Source organism: Anser anser (genome assembly GCF_964211835.1).
Source record: "Anser anser genome assembly, chromosome: 3".
NCBI lineage: Eukaryota > Metazoa > Chordata > Aves > Anseriformes > Anatidae > Anser > Anser anser.
In genome coordinates, this window is record NC_139722.1 from 94,002,191 (window position 1) to 94,025,394 (window position 23,204).

At 40.5% G+C, this 23,204-nt stretch overlaps 1 long non-coding RNA gene across 1 annotated transcript; it reads left to right on the forward strand.

Moving 5' to 3' along the window:
• Nucleotides 1-3,081: 3,081 nt before the first annotated feature.
• LOC310897293 lies at nucleotides 3,082-19,796 on the forward strand. The gene is made up of 4 exons (XR_014582203.1): nucleotides 3,082-5,125; nucleotides 7,000-7,113; nucleotides 13,522-13,675; nucleotides 18,131-19,796. It is a non-coding gene; the product is annotated as an uncharacterized lncRNA (long non-coding RNA).
• The last annotated feature ends 3,408 nt before the right edge of the window (nucleotides 19,797-23,204 follow it).

The following is a 23,204-nucleotide window of genomic DNA, read 5'->3' on the forward strand; positions in this document are numbered from 1 at the left end:
ATTCATGGCACAGTTCAGAGCCACAGGACAAATATCTTAGAGCTTGCTATCTGCCTTAGGTGATATCACAGAATCACAGAATCGTCTAGGTTGGAAGAGACCCAAGATCACCCAGTCCAACCTCTGACCTAATACTAACAAGTCCTCCACTAAACCATATCACTAAGCTCAACATCTAAACGTCTCTTAAAGACCTCCAGGGATGGTGACTCAACCACTTCCCTGGGCAGCCTATTCCAATACCTAACAACCCCTTCAGTAAAGAAGTTCTTCCTAATATCCAACCTAAACCTCCCCTGGCGCAACTTCAGCCCATTCCCCCTCGTCCTGTCACCAGACACGTGGGAGAATAGACCAACCCCCACCTCGCTACAGCCTCCTTTAAGGTACCTGTAGAGAGCGATGAGGTCTCCCCTGAGCCTCCTCTTCTCCAGGCTGAACAAGCCCAGCTCCCTCAGCCGCTCCTCGTAAGACTTGTTCTCCAGACCCCTCACCAGCTTCGTTGCCCTTCTCTGGACTCTCTCGAGCACCTCCACGTCCTTCTTGTAGCAAGGGGCCCAAAACTGAACACAGTACTCGAGGTGCGGCCTCACCAGAGCCGAGTACAGGGGGACAATCACTTCCCTAGACCTGCTGGCCACGCTGCTTCTTATACAAGCCAGGATGTTGTTGGCCTTCTTGGCCACCTGAGCACACTGCTGGCTCATATTCAGCCGACTATCAACCAGTACTCCCAGGTCCTTCTCGGCCAGGCAGCTTTCCAACCACTCTTCTCCCAGCCTGTAGCTCTGCTTGGGGTTGTTACGCCCCAGGTGCAGGACCCGGCACTTGGCCTTGTTGAACTTCATACAGTTGACCTCAGCCCATCGCTCCAGCCTATCCAGATCCTCCTGCAGAGCCTTCCTACCCATGAGCAGATCAACACACGCACCTAACTTAGTGTCGTCTGCAAACTTACTGAGGGTGCACTCAATTCCCTCATCCAGATCATTGATAAAGATACTGAAGAGGACTGGCCCCAGTACTGAGCCCTGGGGGACTCCACTAGTGACCGGCCTCCAACTGGATTTGACTCCATTCACCACAACTCTTTGGGCCCGGCTATCCAGCCAGTTTTTAACCCAACGAAGTGTACACCAGTCCAAGCCACGAGCAGCCAGTTTTTTGAGGAGAATGTTGTGAGAAACAGTGTCAAAAGCCTTACTGAAGTGAAGGTAGACCACATCCACAGCCTTTCCCTCATCCACTAAGCGTGTCACTTGGTCATAGAAGGAGGTCAGGTTTGTCAAGCGGGACCTGCCCTTCATAAATCCATGCTGACTGGGCCTGATCGCCTGGTTGCCCTGTAAGTGCCGCATGATGACATTCAAGATAATCTGCGCCATGAGCTTCCCTGGCACTGGCGTCAAACTAACAGGCCTATAGTCCCCCGGGTCTACCCTCCGACCCTTCTTGTAGATGGGCATCACATTTGCTAGCCACCAGTCGACTGGGACCTCCCCTGATAGCCAGGACTGCCGATAAATGATGGAAAGCAGCTTGGCCAGCTCCTCCACCAGTTCTCTCAGTACCCTTGGGTGGATCCCATCTGGCCCCATTGACTTGCGTACATCCAAGTGCTGTAGCAGGTCGCCAACCATTTCCTTGTGGATAGTGAGGGCCACATCCTGCTCCCCATCCTCTTCCACCAGCTCAGGGTACTGGGTATCCAGAGAATAACTGGATAATATGGAAATAACGGTAGTGACTGATACCTCCCACAGGGTTCTAGTGTCTGCGTTTTAATGCTGCAGCTTGCAGTGGAGATGATGTGAAGTGTGTAATAGTATAGCGTGTAGCTTGGGGTCATTGCTAAACGGGAGGGTTGGCATAGCTTTGGAAACTTTCTTCCTCAGCCCTGGCCCCAAGGTGGGGATACAATTGCCTTTCTGACTTGGGTCATCTCCTTAGCAGCAACATCTGCATTTTCCCTCAGCAAGTTAATATCTTATTCCAGGAAGACTGCAATGCGTGGCGGGGCTTTTCCTCACTGCAAAGCATTCAGTGCTGTGCTGAGTTTTGTCATGCCTAATAACTGAGCTGATTCAGCCTTTCAGGAGGATAGCAGTGGTCCAAACCAAGGTACTAGTTTAATATATTCTGACAGAACTAACATTAACACTTTCCCCACCAGCAACATGTAACCTTCACCTGGCCTTGCCACTACCAACAGCTTTTCTATTTCATGGGCAACTGCCTCCCCTTTCTCTATGCCCAAAAACATAGAATCTCCCTGTTCCTTTAACGGGGGAAATAAAGAATTAGTTCCTAGTAATACTATGGAGCCAACAAAGATAAGCAACCATGAGAGATGAAGGATGAATTATTTTAGTAAAAAGTTTCTTTGAAGGGATGTTTTTAAAGGAGATTGATGACAATGAGGGAGCTGAAAGAGAAAGACTATCCATTAAGGAAGATCTAGCATGACCCTAAGCAGAAGCTGTTTTTTGGGGGGGAACTAACTGCTTTTTAGCTTTGATTAATTACTTGACACCAGAAATTGGACATTTAACAGCACTAGGTCCGCTCTGGGAATGAACTCACTGGGAATCACTGATGCAAAGCTAACGGTTGAGAGTAATGTCCAGACAAGCCAACTGTTTTAGGGTTTCGTATTTTTACGTCTGTGTGCAAAGAGCCAGTGCTGTAGTTTATCTGACAACCTCTCAGTCTGAGGCTTTTGTGCTCAGGAGGCATAAGCACAAGCTGCAGTATAAGATCAAATTTAGTCATAAGCAGGAATGTGTTGTTTCCACTTCCGATCATGTACTTGAGTGAGACGCCTATTCTGGACTTGGTAGATGATGTTTAGGAACATATCTGACATGAAGAGAAAGCAAATGTGAATAACTGTGTTTATCCAACTTTATAAGTAAACTGCCCAGCAGGTTATCAGCCCAGTTCAGTGCAGAAGTTCACTAACCCCAGTTTTCCATGAAAGACATCTTTACAGAGAGACAAGTTCTTTGCCAATTTTTCTGAAGAAAGAATAGTCAGAAGCTTTAGGTCTGAATGCAAGCAGGAAAGAAACAGCTTAGAAAATGTTATGAACCTACACATAGCTAAACATGTCCAGTCTAAAAGACACTTCCTGGCTGAATTACAGGCAGAGAGGACTCTGGCTGTAGTGCACTCTAGATGCTGCATCTTCCCTCTGTGGGGTGGGTCAAGCAGGGAATCCAGCCACCGTTTGCAGCCCTTCTCTCCTCGCCTCCTGTCACTCTGGCCTGCTCGCAAGCTCTCCCATGTCTTGGTGCCTGTGGGAGAGACGAGTGCTACAACTGTGCAGTGCGCAGGCCTCGAAAAATGGAAAAAGGAAATCTGTGCTCATGGTAAAATGTGGAGACTTAAGCTCATTCCTTAAGTTTGAGAGGGAGGGAGTCAGGGATTAGACATGTGGGGGTGTGTAAATGGAGGTATTTCTCCACCAGCTTCAGCCAAGATCTCTCAAGGCTCATAAATTTGACTAGTAGGACTTTTGTTTTTGTTGTTGCTGAATGACATGGATCACTAAGTAGCTTTTTTTCCCTCTTTTTTTTTTTTTCTTATTATTTGCAAAGTCTCTCATCTCAGATAAAAAGAAACTGCCAGAATAATGAAACCAAAATTGCCAGGCTTTCATTTCATTGCATATGCTTTAGCAAAATTCATGTTATTCTTCATGGGTGTTTTCCTTCCTGAAATAGCAAGATTTCTTGTTCGTAATGGAAAAGGTCTTGACAATGTCCTTGTGAAGTGTATTATTTCTGCCAAGTCATTTTACAAACTACAGCAAGATTTCAAGGTCCAAGACAAGGCCAGTCCCCTCTGAGCCGGCAGTCCTGTAGATCCTGCAGTCCGCATGTCATCCAAATGAATGGAAAAACCCCTCCTGGCTTATTCTGCTGATGAACTGAAACACTCAATAAATGCAGAATGTTGACTGACTAAGTTAAACAGCAGCAAAGAAGAGAATCTGCAGTTTCCTTTTCTTTCAGTAGAAAAATCTGTATTTCCCTCAAGAGCCTTTTTAAAGACCTTCAGACTAAAGCTCATGAGACTGAAGTGCCATCAATTAATCACAAACTGAGTCTCCCGTGCAAGACACACTACAGCTTTCAAGACTGATGTTTGAAATTCTGGGCTGCTTTCACAGAAGCACCTGTCTGCCATGTCTTGCGGTTTAATTTTGTCATTTTTTCCCCCCCCCGTGTTCTCTAATGATGAATCAACCATCTTTTGAATTATTACTCTGGCATCAGTGTTACTGAAGGGAACATCTGAAAAGGAGGTGGGGTTTGCTGAGAAGAAAGAGCTATTCTGTTTTTCACAGTTGTAAGGACATATATTCAAAACAGAATCTCCTTTTAAGTTAAAACTCAGTTCCTGTAACAGACCTAGATACCTGTTTTAGGAAATTACTTTTATGTAAACCTATTTTTTTTTTTTTGAGGAGAATTATTTGAGTTTAGTAAACAGAAGCACCCATTTTGTTCACATATCTTCTATTTCAAGAAGACTTTGGTGTTTGGGTTTTTCTGCCTTTTTCTTTGACACTCTCCTAGCAGGCTTGTTCTTATTTAAAGCATATTTCAGGCACTTCTGCTATACACATATTTTTGTATGCTTTGTGCTTACAGTAGGTCTCTTTCTTTAACTGATAAATTATGCATTCTCTCTTGTCTGTACCAATAACTGTTTTCTCCAGGTCAGCATCTCACTGCTTTGTGAACGTGTAAAAACTCTGATTAAATAAACAAGCAAACACACACAACATCGTGTGTTTTGACTAGAGTTAAATAAAACGTGAGATGTAATGTAACATAGTTTTAATCTCTCGATTAGCATATAAAATGTAAGAAGTGAGCTATGAATTATTTCTTTATATGATCAGACATATGACATTAGGACAGGAAGGTCATAGCTTCAGACAGAGACACATAGAACAGCGGGGGATTTCCACAGCTCATTTAAAATAAGTTCATAGTTTTCTGGCGTCTCTAGACTTCTGGGTATTGTTGCTAAGGAAAAATGAAACTTGAAGACAAGGGAGGTTTGAAATCTGTTGTTGCTTTCTGTGCTTTTTGACTAATTCCAGCTTTCCTGTGTGAGTTTCGGTTTTATTAACAATTTACCTATCACGTTGTTGTGCTTCACTCCAGTGAAGAAGTAATGCTCATGCAGCTGTGCAGCTTTATTCAGTGTTGATTTCTGGAAACGTTTTAGGCACTGCTTAAATGGTGGTAGCTGCTTCCTGTCCAGCCTGTATATTCAAAGTGTTGTAAGAGCAACGGTTGCAGTTTCTTCACAGGGAGAAGGGGGATTGTGCTGCTGACAGTAAACACCTAACAGCGTCCCCTTGCATGGGGAGTTTTCCAGAGGCCCCTATGTGGTTCATCCCTGTCTGGGGAGGCACTGCCGGAGCAGGTCACCAGCCGCTGCTCTAGCTGCTGTGTGGTGTGGGCTGTGGGCTGTGTGGTGTGGGCTGGTGCTAAGCACGGTTAGTTGCAATGATCTTTTAATATGCCAGGAAATGCCTGCCTACCTGTGGGCTCAGTGTTGCCTCTTTTCCTCAGTGGTGAAGCTGTGGCAGAGAGATTTTGGAAGAGAATTTAGGAATAACAGATGTTGCAGCCAAGGTACTCCAAGGGGGCAGAGGAAAAGCTTTTTTCTTCTTCTTCTTTTTCTTTTTTTTTTTTTAATTTGAAGAACCTCTTGATCATAAGCTACATCCATATATGTGCCACAAAATCAGCAGCAGTCCAGTGTTTAGAAAATCAGCTAGCTGGTTGATGTGGAGGTACCTGCTGGGGTGTGGAGGGATGAAGGCAGAGTGAGAGCAATCTCACGAAAATGCTGCTCCTACAGGTTTGCATATCATGTGCATAGGAGCTGCCTTATGTAAAAACAAAGAAAAAAATGCCATTGGAAAGAAACGCTGCTTTGTGGGCATCTTGCATGCAAATACATCTGTGAGCACATCTGTGCTGGGATACAGACATAGATACAGATCATTAACATCTATTTTCTGAAGCTGATCCAAAGTATCAATCACCTGAATTACTACAGTAAAACCTGTCTTTTAATGAAACAAAAGTGAGATGTGAAAATAAAGGTAACCTACTTCTTAATGTTTATAGAAGATAAAGGTTTAACCACAAGTCTTTCATCAAATGGAAGACAGTAGGAAAAAAAAGTTTCGAAAATGCCCTTTGGCTGCTCTTTACTGTGTGGTGAAACCTCACAGTATCTCACCTCATATACTATATGGGCCCTGAAGGCAGCTGGAAATGTTTAGAAATATGTCTATTTTGGTACATGGCTGCCTCTCTATCTGTTATATCCAGCAGTGTTTCAGGGAAGGGAGATATTTGCCTAAATGAAAAGCCCAGACCAAAGTGTGAGATGGTAAATGGCGCTCGAGGGTATACAGCAGTCTAAACGGTGCCCTCTGTTAAAAGAATCAGCCACCTGACTGCTCATTAGTTAGCAGTAAATAATGAGGAATAGCTTGAGGCAGGAGCTCAGAAGTGCAGATGTCCCAAAATATTCACCCAGTTTGTGGTGTCATGAGATCTGTAGTGTCGTAAGGTAAAATACACTCAATCCCTCTTCTGAGTGAAGTAAAGCATTTTACAGTCTTTGTGGAGTCTAGTAATTTTCTATAATCTTTTCAGAGAGGATATCAAAAAAGAAAAATCAAGGTCCATAAGATCAGGCAACGACAGTGTACTTTCCCCCTTCCCTTTCATGTTGCATGCCCAAATGACCCTTAGCAATCTGTTTCTTTGCTAAATTTTATGTTGTTTTGTATTTTGGGTGCTATCTATGTCAGAAGGTATTTGTTGTAAAGTTTTTATAAACATTAAAGTAACAACGACATTTCAGTCATTGAAACTTGGTCTTCTCAGTGCCTCCATTTTCCCTTTCCTGCATGCTTCTCCTCCTCCCTTTTTTCTGTTGGCCATGCTTTGAATACAGCTCCCAAGTTGTCTGAGGCCACATGAACTGACAATATGGATGGGAAGATCAGAGTAAAGACAGTAGTCAAGGCTTGTTCTCCGTATCTAGCTGGGTACAACATCCCTTGCACTGGTGAGTAGGAGATACTTCTTGTCTGGGTCTGTTTTGGCTTCTCCCCATCTGCTTGATCTTCTGGCAGTGCATCACATCTCAGCTTCAGACTCCAGTAGGTCCCGCCCTCTCTCCTATCAGGTGTCATCTCCTGTCATGCTCTCACTAGAGCTCACAACAAGACCTGTGTTGGTGCTTCTTTGATGTGCCCAGCCTACTCTCGTACCAGACAGCCTGGTTAGGGTGTGCAGCCAGGTGTCTCTGCACAGGAGGATACTCCAGGCAGACTCTGATGACATGGTTGTTACATGTTTTTCAGAGTCATTCACTACTGTAATCACTGCCTGTTGGTGTGCGGGTTGAGCTCCCTTGCCTTTTCTTCTATGCCCCACACACAGTAGGTTTCTTACCTCCTCCTTGCAGTAATTTGCTTCTACTTGTGGCCTATTACTGTGCTTTGCATGTTCATTGTCTTAACTCAGGACACCAGCTTGAACCCAGCTCTCTTCCCGCCTTCTTACCTTTCAGCACTGTGTCAAATGCTGTTTGCTGAGAACTTTGAACATTCTTTTCTCTGATGTGAAACATCAAACAGGCATTACTTGGCAGATACCTAATCCCCCTTACCACATGAAAGCATGCAGAAAGGAGGACGGATGCCACGGCTGAGGGTGATCTGCCAGGAAGGGGTAAATCCATCTGTGTCCTCCTTGGTGTCCTAAAGACACCAAGGAGGTCTCCTTCACTCTTGGCTCTTCACTCTTGGCCTCTTCTCTCCTGCTGATGCTGTCTTGGGTCCTGCATGTGCTCAAGAGGTGTTGTCTGCATGGGGATCCAAGCTCAAAGGTAGAGGGGATCGCCATAAAATTGCCTCTGAACAGCACCAGATCAGAGAAGAGTGCCATGTGGCTGCTCTGTGGATTTTATCCCATGAGACAATTGATCAATTTTATGGCCATTAAGCTTTCATATTCTCTATTTCTTTCTGTGTCATGAATTCACACACAGAGAAATTTAAAAAGAAAAAGCAAGTGGAAAGAGAAGCGGGAAATCCAACCTCAGTAAACTCTCCATAAAATCCACAAATTAAGGGCAAGTACATCATGAAAGCATATTAGTCAGAGAGCTATAAATTCCAGCAAATTGATTGTCAAATATAATCAAAAACATGCTATAATATATAATAAGTTGAAATAAATACTGCAAACCAACCTCAGGCTGTAAATGTTTAAGATTAGTCTTTCATGCCACATATACCTGAGGTACAAATAAAGAAAGAAGGAAGGCTTAAAAAGAAAAAAGAAAAAAAAAAGGAAGGAAAAAGTTTTGTGTCTTAAAAATGGGGATTGAAATTAAAATGTGGTCCTTTGAGTTACATGCAGAAATTGACTACAAGCCACTGAATGGCCTTAAAGATTTTCATGGCATAGATGTGTTTTCTTGCACTGTTTGACAGTGACCAACTTCCCATCTTAAACTGATCCCACAGGGAAGCTTTGGGTGGTAGTCCTCAAAGAATATGTCCCGATCGCTGCCTGGGGAGGTGAGAAATGCTGTGATGGGAGGTTTGCCTTGCATAATCGATGTGACAATGCCATGGCTTGACTGCAGCGTGGCTGTGGCTGTGTCCCAGCTCTGGGTGCCCCCTTCCACCTGCAGTGAGCTGCACACTGACTGGAGCACCTCAGTTAAGGATGACTGTCTCCATGACAGGAGACCTCCTGGAGCTAGTTTGCTGCATTCATCAGGACCTGCTGAACACTGCTGGGCCGAAGAATTTCAGATCACTTGTCAAATTGCTGTGTGCTTTCTTTTAAAACAAAACACTTATTTTAGCCTTCAGAGTTAACATATGGACCTACTAGCCCAAAGCTAGCAAGAGCCTGTATTTAATCAAAGTGTGCAATTGTTTCTATTTGTAATCCAAAAAGATCTGACCAGGATTCCCAGTGCTTAGGCTAGAAGCCAATTTCTTCTTTATGTAGTATATATTCAGTACCAGTTGCCTAGGGTGCCTTCCTGTCTGCATTATTAATGTGATATAGGCCTATGGTTTCCAGTATCATATACATGGAATTTCTTTTCTCAGATCCTGAGCAATCTGAATATAATCCTCCAGTGGGAAAGCTGTTTAAAAGCCATGGCACCGGGCCTTCTATTTGAAACCTTTTTGCTTAAAACGAGGAATGTGTGATGTCAGAGCTTCCCGCACTGCCTCCGAGCCAGGGCGTCTGCGTTATTAAGGACACTTTGGCTTAGCCAGAAGTTAGTTATGTCAAATGGGAGAGGCAGTGGGTAAAATCATACTGGCAAACCGATGTGGATGGTTAGCAGCGGATTGTGCAAACCCTAGGAATGCCAGCCCTGGACCCACGTGGAGGTCTCCCAGCCAGCCTGCCCGAAGCCATGGCAGGTCGTGGCTGCTGGTTGTGTTGGAGCTGGCAGTGCCATGCTGGCCAACAAGCAGAAATCTACTGTCTTCCGCAACACCACCTGAGCAGACCACAGGCACTGACTGCACTATGTTTCCCAGCACTTGCCTGAAAATGTTGGGCAGTTTTCATTCTCGTGGAGCCCGTGTTGCACGATGTTTCCTCCTGTCAGCATCTTTTGACAAAGCCCTACAGGTGAAGATAGACTTGAGGAGCGTCCTAAAGCTTCCAGAAACCTGATACTTCCTTCCTGGTGGGATTAGAGTCACACTGTCAATAGCATGTCAGTGCAAAATGGAGCGGAGCTGTTTACAAAATTAACAAATGGACTTCAAGTTAAACATGGGGCAATTTGTGAGACAGTTTTTTTTTTTTTTTTCTCCCAAGCACTGACCAGTCTCCTGAGATTACTTGCAGGTTAATGTTCTGCTATTCTTTCTGGAATGACTTATTCTAACATCGTGTCATTTTTAATTGCTTTTCTTGAGAAAATATGCTTGCAACTCCATCCTGTTAGCCACCTTAGAGTGCTCTTATGTTAACCTGTTTCCAAGGCTGCATTCACCATTCCTAAATCACATGTATGGTTTTACTGCCTACAAACCAGTCATTCCAGTAGGGAGTACAAGGTTGTATTCTGTATAAGGTATGTGCCATGTTGTAAGAGGCCCTCCGCTTGCATATAGGAGGACCACCACCACCAAGACTAAATGCCACAGGATTGTTTTTATCTTATCTGCAAAGATATCCGTGCTGAATGGATTTCGAGCAGTGGCGACTGCCAACAGGAAGAGCAGTACAGCATGTTCCTAAAGCCTCACAGAACTGGGGTTTACAAAATTAAATGCCATAAAAAGGAGAAGGAGGAACTGATGCCCAGGAAAGGTGCAAAGCAGAGGGTGGCTTCCTGTGGTGTGGTGCCTGCATGATTCCCTTTGCTTGCCCTCAATCCCCCTCCAGCTGCAGCAGCACTGAATGTTCTCAGTGCTCACACCAAGATGCTCAAGTCTCGGGGTTCCTGCAGGGGTACAGGGCCCTTTATTCACAAGCCTTGGCAGGAACAAGTTCCCTCTGCTTATCATCGCTGTGAACAGTTTGGGATGACGCACATAAACTACATGATGTTTTTAACAGACACAGTTGAAAGTACATGACTTGTTTCAACAGATAGAAAGTACAAAGCTGGAGTAGAGGGCAGCGAAGTATCCGGAACTGAAATGCCTATTGCTACTTCTCACCAAGCTAACAGGACTTCTTAAAACAGGATCAAAAATTCTGTACGGCAGTTATTTTGAAAAAATAAAAATAAAAAGTTTTGCTGCCAAGGTTTTGCAAGGAAGAAACTACATTAATGCATTGTATTTGGTTCTACAATGTTTACGACTTCTTTCCTTTTAGTCTGCTTTATTAAATTCAAAAAGCTGATCTATCAGCATGTAATGGTTCTTCAAAACACTGTGTAGTGTCTAGAAAACTTAACTGTCAGACATGCTTGTCATGTACACATATTTTGTTATTAAATGTGTTCGGGCATGAGTTTTGGCAGGATTTCTTCACAACTATCCTGAACTTTTCTTGACACCTTTTATGGCACGTAATACATGTGCAACTCAGGGCTTGGTAAGCCCTTAACTCTTTAATTATAAGCCTAGAAACTCCCTTCCTAATTATTGTCCTATACGCAACATGATCTAATTCTCATGCCAAAGCCCAGAAATTCATGCTGCAGGTGCTTCGCTTTGTTTGGCTGCCTTTCGATAATTTTGCTTTTCATGGTGCCAGGAGTGTAGTCTGTGCTCTGCATTCTTGTGTCAGTACAATCCTGGAGTGGTTTGCATTTGCTTGCTGGCTGACATGACTGATATTAAGCATTTGTCACTTTTTGTTGCATCTTTTCCTCCGGCTAAGAATGGTGCTTAGCTTTCGCACAGTGTGTGCTTCTTGGACCGTGTTTAACCAGATTTTCTCCTGCAAAGGGTTGGGGTTTGCTATTGCTGTTTGTGTAGCATCAAGTGATGCCAGAAACCTTTTCTTTTAAAGTTAATGGGACTTCTATAAGTACTGTAGCAAATAAAAGTACAAGACTTATATAGTTGACGTGTCTAATGTTATATAAATCCCATTTTCCCCTGCGGGTAAGCCGAACTGGAAATTGGCTCAGCGTCTTGCCAAAGGCCACTGAGGATATCAGTGCTGGAGAATGAGGGGACCCTGTAAATCCCAACTCCATAGCCTCCATGTGATCACTTTGAAAACTTAATTTCCTTCTATTGGACCGATTTTAAAGAGAATAATGAAACAAGGAATTCTGCTCTCTTCCTTATGGCCTGAGGGAGGATGTGGGGAAAAAGTTTGTCTGATGATTTAATTAATTTAATAAAAGAGGCATTACCTAAAAAGTTGTTTTTGTGAAATTTCTACAACAACCATAAATCATGCATGCATTTTAATAAAAATTAAGTTAACAAGCAAAGGTACAATAATTACAAAAATCTAGAAGACACTTCCACCTTTGTAAAACATTAGGAAGTTCTGTCTACTCATGCTATATTTATATGCCTTTATACACACACACAATTTTGTATAAACATAAGCATATTTAAACAAGGCAATTTTGTTTTCTTAAACTCTAAGATCAAGTACTTCACTACTATATATATTTCTGTTCCATTTCATGAAAAAAACAACAACAACAACAACAAAACTTGCTATTCTTCCTTAAACCTGGACTTGCTAGCACAACCCCATCAGCCAACAGCATCCTTTTGTAGCCTTTCAGAGCACATACAAATGGTGCAAGGTGTTAAGAGATGCAGGCCACAAGGCCAAGAAGTTTAATGATGGATTTATTATTGAAAAGTGTATGCACTTTTCTGAAATACTCACTGAACTTCAAGCTCCTCTTAAACTTACTGTTTAAAGAACAGAGTTCAATACTGAAATAGTCCATACAATCTCCAGAGAAGAACCTGAAGGACCCTTCCTGGATGACAAATTGTGGAAAATTTCCAAATCGAGTTGTAAAAGTTTCTTTCTGTGTAAATAACAAGTATCTAAACTGTATAGCTGTTCTCTAGGTTCATACAGTGGAAGAGAGAGAGCTTAAACTTCATCAGAATTCCAGACTCAAACAAATTCAGGCTTTTGGATTAGTTCATGCTTGGATTTGAATTTAATAATTTGGACTGATGTCTATAGACATACTGTTTTTGCAATAGAAGCTTGTTTATGGCTGTATTTTTCCAGTCTTTAGTGCTGATAATATTTGATAAAGCATTCTGAAGTTAAAGATCAGCACCACCTGGAATCTTGTTTAAAAAATGGAAAGTAGTTTCCTACCTCTTCCCATGCAGCTAAGTAATTACTTTAGTTTGATGTCTTTGTGTTAAATGGCATTGCTTCAAACTCTGTGCGTGTCAAACAGAAGAAAGCTGGGAGAGTTTGAAAGGTTATCGTCATTTCTCTTGGAATTCCTGTGTACTGAAACCCTTTGGAGATGGCTGCCTACTGCAAATCATTGTTTGACAGCTTCACTCAACTTCAGGACTCGTCAACTCATAGGGCAATCTGACAGCTCTCAGGCAATAAAGTAAACAAGGGATTTGGAGCGTCAGAGAAGGAATGCTTAAAATCATTCCTAATATTTCTCCTATTCATAACATGTCACCAAGCCAGTGAAATTATGAAGGCAGCAAGTCTCAGCTTCTTACACATCCCAGGTGGCGTTCTCAGGGTGAGAGAAGGCTTGGGGGAACTCTGACAACTGGCTTCCATGAGATATCATCCAGATTCCTTCCACTGATAGTACTCCTGATAATAATGATGTTCTGATACATGGGTTTCCAGGTACTTTCTATACTAGTTTCACTTAAAAGGCGATTCAGTATTGGTGGACACAAAAGCTTATTAAATACTTATAAGTAGTAGTTAAGAACAAACATGACTACGTTATGGGTTTTCTGTGTAATAATGTTGTTAAGCGATCCTTCTCTCACAGGGGCCAGGAAACCTGCAGACACTTTGATTGCACAAATACTCATATGCAGAATCCCCAGTGGTGCTGGAACCTGCTGAGAGTTGATCACTGCATGAATCTGACCACTTCAGTACCTGTTTATGGACTCACAACATATCTGCACATAAACTAACAGGTATGTTTTCTGAAGCAGTAATTTTATAAGGCCCTGCCTTTGTGGGAATTAGATGAGACAGCTTAAAAAGTCTTGTATTGACAGGATACTGAACCCAAATTCTGATAATCTGGCTATGTTCGTGGTTCTCCAGTTGAATACTTAAAATGATTAGTAGTTTTGAAGAATGTAGCCTGTTTGTTGTTGGTGTTTGTTTACTATCATTATTATTGTTTGTTTGTTTGTATTTAAATCATCCTGTGTGTGGTTCTGAATTCCTGTCAGGGAACTATTTGTTAGTATCTGGAACATAAGTTTTTCTAGGTGCGTGTAACACATAAGTTTTGCAGTTAAGAACATCTCAAAACAAAATATAGAAAATCTTTGCTAATTCTTAGACTACTGTGACTGTTCCTTGCACATCTATTTTGAGAATTCCTGCTGTTAGCACACCTAGAGCTGACCCCTTTGTTAACTGTGTGGCATGTGCATGACAATAAATTACCTGTTGTCATTATTGAAAATGACTAATGGCCTGTTACCCATTTAGGACGTTATTTAAAAGTCATTTTTCTAAAAGAACTATATTCCCTCTTGTGGTAATGCATTTTCTTTTTTTTCTTTTTTTTCTTTTCTCTCTCTTTTTTTTTAATTTTAAATAACTCCATTAACTGTTGCTATTCTGTGCTGTTACAGAAGGTTTGAAACTGAGGTTTTCTAATTACAGCAGTTGCTGTACAGCAAATTCCAGCAAAATTGGCTTTTGATTCTTTTTCTAATAAGGACTCCTAACTGGACACCCATCTCTCATAAATGTCTGTAGCTGTGTTTTTAAAGAATCTAGCCTAATACAGACAAGATGTAATGTTTATGGAGAATGGTAAAGATCTTCATTTACTGTGGTATTACAACTCCATTAATTTCCATTTTAAACTGAGCCCTGAACAAATGCACTTCAGCAGCCACTTGTGCTTGCTAAAAGATTAAAGACGCTGAACCACGTGAAGAAAGGAAAGCTTTATAGATTGCTAGCTAATGGCTGTTCTCTTTGCTGTTGAATTCAGTGAATTGAATTGTAATGGACTGGATTGACTCCACATATGGAAATTACAAAGAACAGGATCATTTTTTAACAGATGAAAATTTCCATCATTCTACAATTCAGCTATATGCTTCAAAATGCTGGACTATAAGAGTATATTTGAAACTCTGATAGGTCTTTTTAAGCACAATATTGCTTGCTTATGTATCTGCTCTGTACTTTCTATTAGCAGTTTACTAGTTTCTAAAAATGTAGTTGATTTGACATCACATGTATGTTCCATCATATAAAAGCAACTTACATTGCCCCACGAGAGTGTGGAATGCTTGGGTTCTCCAGCACACAATACACAGGAACACTCAGTCAAGGGCTCACATTAATTTCATTGTGACTGATGTGCAAGTAGAAATTGACTAGAGGAGTAAAACTGCAGGCGGGAGTTCTGCAATATTCTTGGGGCTTATCCAGTCTAAGCTGTGTTCTCAGTTTTACCTCTCTCACTGATTCTGCCACGACAAACTCAGACACGTCATAGCCACTCAGACAAACAGGCAGGAGGGCAAAGAAAGTTTCTCTGGCTAAAACTGCTATTACTGCACAAAGCTAGACAGAGAGTGATGGGAGTTAATCACTGAAACACGAACAGACAGGACTAGCTTGTCATAATAAGAAGCTATCAAATCACAGGTCTGTTAAACTCTTCAATGTTTTATCATGAGCAGCTGTCAAACTCTTATAATTTCATGATTAATACATTACAGAGAGATTTCCTCCTTTATTCTGCTGCCCATGGCATTTTTTTTAAACTGGAAGTAGGATTGGTAATATTTATTTAAAGTGAGCTATGGCTGTGCGTGTCTGTATCTAAAAGTGGAAAAAAGCACAGAGAGGAGGAAATAATTCTAGGGACTGGCTCTGTGCAAGGGAGGGGACTGCTTCATATGTCCTTCCTTTCATTGTACCCTTTGGCGGGTGAAGAAGTAGGGCTGAAAGCACTATTAAAGACTTGTGCTAAGGTAGATAAACATAACTCATCACCTGTGGTGTCTGTCCCCACAGTAACATTTGTGAACAGTGCCACTAGAAAGAGCTTCAACGTTGCCTGTTCTCATGGAAAAAGGATAAAAAATAGATATCACTGTTATGCATATATGGGCAAATTTGGGGGTGAAAGAGATCATTTAATTATTGTGAAGTTTCCCTCAGTGTTTTCACATGAAGGCAAAAGTATGCATTGTATGTTTTTCCATGGAACGGCTGAGGCTGCTGATGTGGTGTTACAAAGTCATGGAGCACATGAACCAAGTGAGGTGAAACAAGATGGCATGAAATTCCTTATAACTGTGGCCGTAGAGAAACTTCTAGGCTGTCCCTGAGAGGTGCCTAGCGTCCCACATTTGAGAAGCAATAAATGTGGTTGTGTGGAAAATCTCTTCCTTTTCTGTCTGTGTGCTTTACTTGAACTGAAACGAATGTCTTTGAAAAGCAGTGCTAAACAACAGGTATTAGAGGCTGTCATAACCTTTGGGACAGGATTCCCATCTTTAGGAGATATCTCAAATCAGCCTGTGGTCTGGGACTTTTTGTACTTATGGTTCTATGGATTTGCTTGCTCAAGATTCTCGGTATTTTCTTTAAGGTTTTTTGTTTGTTTGTTTTGTTTGTTTTGTTTTTTAATGAAATAATAATAATTTTTAAAAACCTTTGAAGAAAAGAAAACTACTGCCAAAGACTTTATTTTTGGAGTTTCTAAAATGGTTTCTGAGGAGGACTCCTTTGTGACAATATAATTAAGCGAGACGTGACAGCTAGTCATTTCAAGGTTATTATTATATGCCTAAGGTGGCATCACAGGCAAGAGGCTGAAGGGCGAGTGGCTTTAATCACCCATTAAATGCAATAATCCCTTTGATACGCACTGTCTGGAGAGACTTATCAAAAAGGAATTTAGGAACAATATTAAGAGGAGCAGACAAACTGGTGAATGCACTAGGCATGAATGTCAACATGGTTATAGCATCACTGACAGACATTCAAAAACTCTATTTGTGTCAAGTTTCCATCACTGAAGACCCCCTGAAGGAACGATTTTTAATAAGAAGTAAAATCTTGAAAAAAAAATCATTGCTTATTATTTCCAATAATATTTGTCTTATATTCTTTGAGCATAGATCATATGGACTTTTAAGTAGATCAGCTTGTCTATGGATATAGGTAGGCAAAAATTTAAATGGCAAATGATGATATGGTGATGCTGCTGCATGCAAATCCACGGCAGGACAGTCCTGCAGGAAAAGCCTTTATTTGGAGGTCTGCAAACTTAGCTCACTGAGGTGCCTTTCCCTGGTGCTCTGCTCTCAAGGGATTCAGTTCTTCTAAAAGAGAGTACCTTCATATCAAATATGAAGATTAGTGGTGTGGTCTCCACATTTGTTTTAGCTAGCAGAGCTGGAAATTGTACTATCGACTTTGACGGCAATACAGAGATAGATGTCAGATTGCTGAGCTACTTAATTGGCCTGGTAAAATATTTTGATTGGTATTAAAGGCAGGGCAAAAACATGGGTAATTTCATATGAAATGGTTTATGGAAAAACATATTTTTTCAAAAAACATCATTGTGAAAATTTTTAAATGCTTAGATTTGTGCTAATATGCCATTAAGTGGAGAAATCAAGTGCCAACATAAATGTTGGTAACTTGTTCTTCATATTTACATGTTTGAAAATATTAGCTTTTCTTTTGCTTCCTTTATGTACATTTATACACTAAAATAATGATCGAAATGTAAATAGATGAAAATATTTGCTATGACTCAAATATAATTGCTCTATGCTCTATAGAAAAAGAATATTTTGCTGAATTGGTGCTTGTTTGAACTCAGGTGACATTTGTGTATTTTGTGCTGTATACAAAAGAGATTTGCCCTTCATTTGAAGCTTGCTTTGGCTGTGTAATTACCATGCTCCAATTTCCATTTGGACAATCAAGGTTCTTCTGTCAGTCTGCTTGAGTACACACGGGCTGAACAATGAAAAATTTTCCTGTTGTAGGTGCACAGAGGGCTTGTGGGTATTTGATTTTGTTAAAGAAGAGGGATAAAAATTGCAAGCCTGAAAATGAAAATTGATGAGAAATGGGCCTTGTTTTGCCTTTCAAGAAAATTTATGGAAGTGTAGTGTAGCACGGATGTTATTGCTGGTTCCCTTCAAAGGAAAAAAAATCTTAGAACTAAACAGAATATGTGTTCTTTGAACAATATTTGAAAGATTAGACTTAAAAAATCTACAAAATTTCCTCCAAAGAAAGGGTTAAAAAGAAATCTGCTAAAGTTTCCCTAGGGACAGGATAGTCCAGTTTTGAAAAAGTCATTGTTATGGTAGTAATAGGATATGCCTTAAGCTTGTTCTTAAGTCTTATTTTCTTTATTGCAGGTTGAGATAGTTTTTCTCCATTGCGTTCCATGCAGTTGTCCTGGAAAGGAATGGCAAAGCTGTGCAAGGCTTCATGATGAAAAAAACCTCTTCCTGTAAAGGCAAGACCCTGCCAAAATAAATAGGGACTGCAGCAAATGGTACAGATGGTCACTGCTTTTGAGTGTGCTTGTATTTCTTTCATATAATATGAATATACATGCATAGTGCATGTGTGCATGCATTTACATGAATTTGTATACATACTAATATTTTCAAAAATATAATTTCTAGAGACTGCATAATCAATGTAAGCATTCCTGGAAACCGTGCTCTTAGCACAGCCCATCCACAATTTTTTATTGTAGGATCTAGAGATGAAGACTAACATGCTGGGATACAAAAGCTAATTTCTTAATAATGATAGAGTAATTGAAAGCAATGCAAGCTATTGATGCCTGAAGCAGCCAGATGAAAATGGCATGGTCTAGTGATTAGAAGGTTTTAATAGGAAATAATGCTTTTCTTGTCACCAGGCTGCGTTGGCAGAATGAGTGCAGCAGCTGGAACGCATATGCAGAGTGTTTACTGGAGCAACTCTTACACTTTCAGACAGAAGGAAATCCTGTGCAGGATTGGAAAGTACAGAGAGCTGTCACCAGGGAACAGGCTGTCTGTGTGTCTCCATGAAATAAAAGCTGTGTGGACCACAGACCCTGCAGTGGGCACTTCCTGCCCTGTTTTCTGCAGCAGTTCAAGATTGCTTTTCCTTTTACTTTTTTTTTTTTTTTTTTTTTTAAAATGCTGGAAGATATCAAATCTATCTAGTGGTATTATCAACAGAAATGCTGATGACATTCAGGATTTACTTTGTATCAAACTTCAAAAAATATTATTTTTTTTGTTGTTGATATATATTTTTGTTCAGCAATAGTAAAATCTGGAAATTTTGCCATCTCTCAGGTCACATAAATTGATCTTTCTAGGCTAGTGAGACATCTGATATTACTTGAAGTGGGGTTGGTGTGTTATTTCCAAAACTGTATAGGTTTCTAACTGCTGTGAATATATTTAAAGCAGTAGCAAACCCTAGCAAATAGAAACTGCTGGTACAAGAATGATTGTTTGCTGATGTTATAGCGATGACTGGTATCTACTAATGAATAAGAAAACACTTGCATTATCCAAAAAAGTTAAAAAAAATTAATGATATGTTTATGTGACAGATTTGTGGGAGGGATTTCATATATAATCACCATCAATCTGGCTACAGCCAAAATAAATTTTATGAAAAGTAAAACAAATTGTTGCACAGTCAAAGTAGGCCTTCAGGGGCTCATGCAATAATCTGTGTTTTCTTATTTAGCTGTGTATAATATTTCTGTTCATTTCTTGTCCAGATAGAATCTCAGTGTATATAACATTGCTGTTAAAGCTAAGGAGAGTCAACATATGCCACTACCCAAAGGGGAGGGAAGAAAGAAGTGAAAGAAAGAAATGCGTATTTAAAATTTTTGTTTCAAATAAACAAGCTCTGCCCAGGTAACCTTGTTAGGCATGATGCAATTGTAAAGGTTAGTATTAAACATAAAAGTCTTAATTCCAGGATGGTGACTTTTAACAGAAATATGTGACTATGCTGAGATGTACATTCTGAAAACCCCAGATGCTCCTGTCACTACCAATAAAACTGTTATGAGATTCCAACTTCTGGTGAAGTTCTTGCTCATGTTCTTTCATTTACTGAACAAAAATGTCAAATTTAATCAGATGTAAAAAAAGAGTTTGGGCCCCAGTTTCAGAAGCATGTAAGCAGCGCTTACGCTGAGCAAAGTGGTCAGCAGCCCCGCTTAGTGCCATCTGCTCTGGCCAGGGCTTGGCGGCGCACAATGCATGGCAGGAGCTGAGCTGATGTTTGGGTGACGGTGAACCAGGCTGGAAATGTTTTGCTGGGTTGAAAGGCTACTGAGCACAGCAGCTGGCTTCCAACAGACTTGCTCCATTAATTGGTATCATCGACAAGGAAAGTCTTAAATTTCTACTTGAGCACTACAGTAAAAATGCATAGATAATTTTTTATTGTTTTCTTGATGCTGTTCTGCATATATGTTTTAACGACATTTTTGCATGAGAAAGGACTTTTGGGTTGAGTTGAAGGCATGTCACAATCTTTCATTCACAAGTTCAAATGCATTACATACAGCTGCCAAAGATTTTGCTTTTGCAACATTGTCCAGCTTCCCTGTTCTCATTATTGGTTTCCAGTTAGTGCAATGGGAGTATGTGGCTGTCATTCAAATAGATGAAAATCTTTGGCATTGAAAATATATCCAGGGGTGTCTGTTTTTTGAAGGAAATATACCCCTTCCTACTATTGCATGGTTTCTTGATCAGATAAAACCCATCTTGTGCTAACGTTTAAATTGAATGACCTGCATTCTGACCCAACAATAACAAAATCAAATCCACTCATTGCCAAGTATCATAAGCTCTTAAAATATATTCAGACAGTGCGATGATATTAATAGGGAGGCAGATATCGGGTTTCGGACGACAAAGCAAACCACACAGTGGAAAATGAGAAGTACTGTGCTTACTGACTTCAGAATAAAATGGAAGACAGAAGACCCATCAAAAATTATACCTCTAGTCTAATGCTGTACATTTATGTAGAGACTTGCACTGGAATATCTCAAAGATGCTTCACAAAGAGAGGCATTTTATCTTATCTCTACATCTATGTGGTTGAGGTAAAGAGGTTAAGCAATTTGGACTCAGATTTCAGAAAAAGCATTTTCCAAGGTGTGTCTCAGTAAAGGCACTTTAAGAAACTAGGTTGTATTACAATAATAGCCAATTTCCATGGATATACCTATGATCTGCGCCAGAGGGGGTGCATGGTTCTTTCTGGATCTCAGTAAAAAAGGCACAACTACAAATAATGTAATTAAATTGCTTTAGTGATTTTAAGAAATAGAAAGAAAAATAAAGATAGAGAGTAAATCTTATCACTCTTCTGATGCTGGGGACTCTGCTTCTGCGCAGCATTAGACAGAGCCCAGGTGGATGGCACAACACAGTGTGCGGATTTCTCTTCGATGGTTCAGTCTACCTCCCACACCATGGTGGCTTTTATTTACTGTGATAAACAAAATTGTATTTTCTGTCTTGACACGTAGGATTGTTCTGTCTCTTCACCAGAGCACATCCAGCTGCAGGTATCCAGAAACTATGTCCAGGAACAGTACATGATCAGGGTGCTCCAGCATGTTTTTTGGCATTGTCACATACGTGGGACTGTACAGCAGAACTCCCAATAGAGAAGGAAAATTCCTGATTATAGAACTGTTAAAACAGCTTCTCACTAACACAGCAGGTTTTGCTTTTCTTTGCCAGATGAAGATCAACAGATGCTTTACATCGTCATCTTCATTTGTATGGAGAATACACAGGGGCTGATTAAATGAAGATCACTTGGGTCAGGATACATCAAATGAAGTATAGTTTTCCATATGAGTTCCATGAGACAAAGGTTATCATCTTTATACAGTTATGTCATTACTTTTTATCCTGGGTAGAATTTGCTCTTTTCTCTTTAATTAACCTGTTTTAATGCCAGAACTCAGTATGTGAGCAGAGAACTTTCTAACAAAAAGCAAACTAATCTTCATTTCTGTGTCAAATTTGAAAGGTTACATAATACTATGTATTACAGATATCCAGAACTGCCTGCTTGTGGTAGTCTCTGTTTTAGAAATATTAATAATTATTTTATAATCTTATTTATAGAAGCTTGAGTATTGGTATATTCACTGTACTGGCATGCTCACAACAGGTCCTGGACCAAACTTATGGAAATAATGGAAGAAGAATCACAGACAGCTTAAATACCAAGGAATGTTTGGTTCAGCTTTAATATTGTAAAGGACATTGGTACTGAGGGTAAGTTGATCTGTATATGAGTTAAATCATCCAACATGGGAATTTCATTCATTATCAAAGAGGTTAGCAAATTCTTTGTGCCAAAATATTACTTAAAGAATTTAAGCTCATTTAGCTGATGGCTTCTGTGGGTTATCAAAACATTGTCTTCAGATGTTTTGTCAACCAACTAGAATGAAGATGTTCCTGGGAGTGTCTAGGATTCAGTCAAGATTATAAAACCAGGATGCACAAATATTTATCACAGAAGCAGTCTCTGGAACAAATTTCACTCTTGGTATTGCTGTGTACCTGTGACCCCATAAACTTTGTAGGAAATTTGTCCTCGTGCATTGTTTATTTTCTGTTAATGAGCTTAAGTGCTGCTGCTACTATGTAAACAGGAATTGAAACACAGGTTGTCTAAATGCATTGCATTTGAAAAATTAAGTGAATTTGGTTCATTACTCATCATTAAACAGCCTCATTGCTCGATATCCGCCAACTGTGCACAAAATGAACTGAGGGATTCCTTCTGAGCTATGCCAAGTTGCACTGTATAATATGATTTTGTTAATGTAGACATTCACTCTTTGTGCACAAAAGGGGTAGAATATAGTGGGTATTGCTGATGGGTTGTGAGTCCAAGTCACACCACCTCTGACTCTAACCAAAACTCTCTCTAAAATTGTGTGTTTTAGCACAGAGGCAAAACAATAAGTCTGATGTGGGTTGATGTTCTGGACAGGACAGTTTTGTGCCAACAGAGGCTTGAGGCTCCCTGTCTTACCAGCTGCTGAGGAAAATGCTTCCCTAATGCTTGCTTTGTGCTGTCATTTTGCTTTCCTTCCAACAGCAGGTCTTCAAACTCCTTTAGAGATGTCCAAAGGCTCACCAGCTAGTGATGATTATATGGGCTTCATCTGATTGACTCAGAGGTCTTTGCATACCTTAGCAAGTCATTAGGAGCACTGAGCAGTGTCCTTGCAATTTGCTATCCATCACAGGTTAAAGTTTCTTAAGTGTTAATGTGCTTGCATTTCAACATGTGCCTAGGAAGATGAAAACAGAAGTGCCAGTTTCTATGTCAGATCCTTTGTTCTGTGTGTCTTTTGTTGATGAAAGGTTGTTACAATCAATAAAACAACTGTTTCTTACATGTTTACTTTTGCAA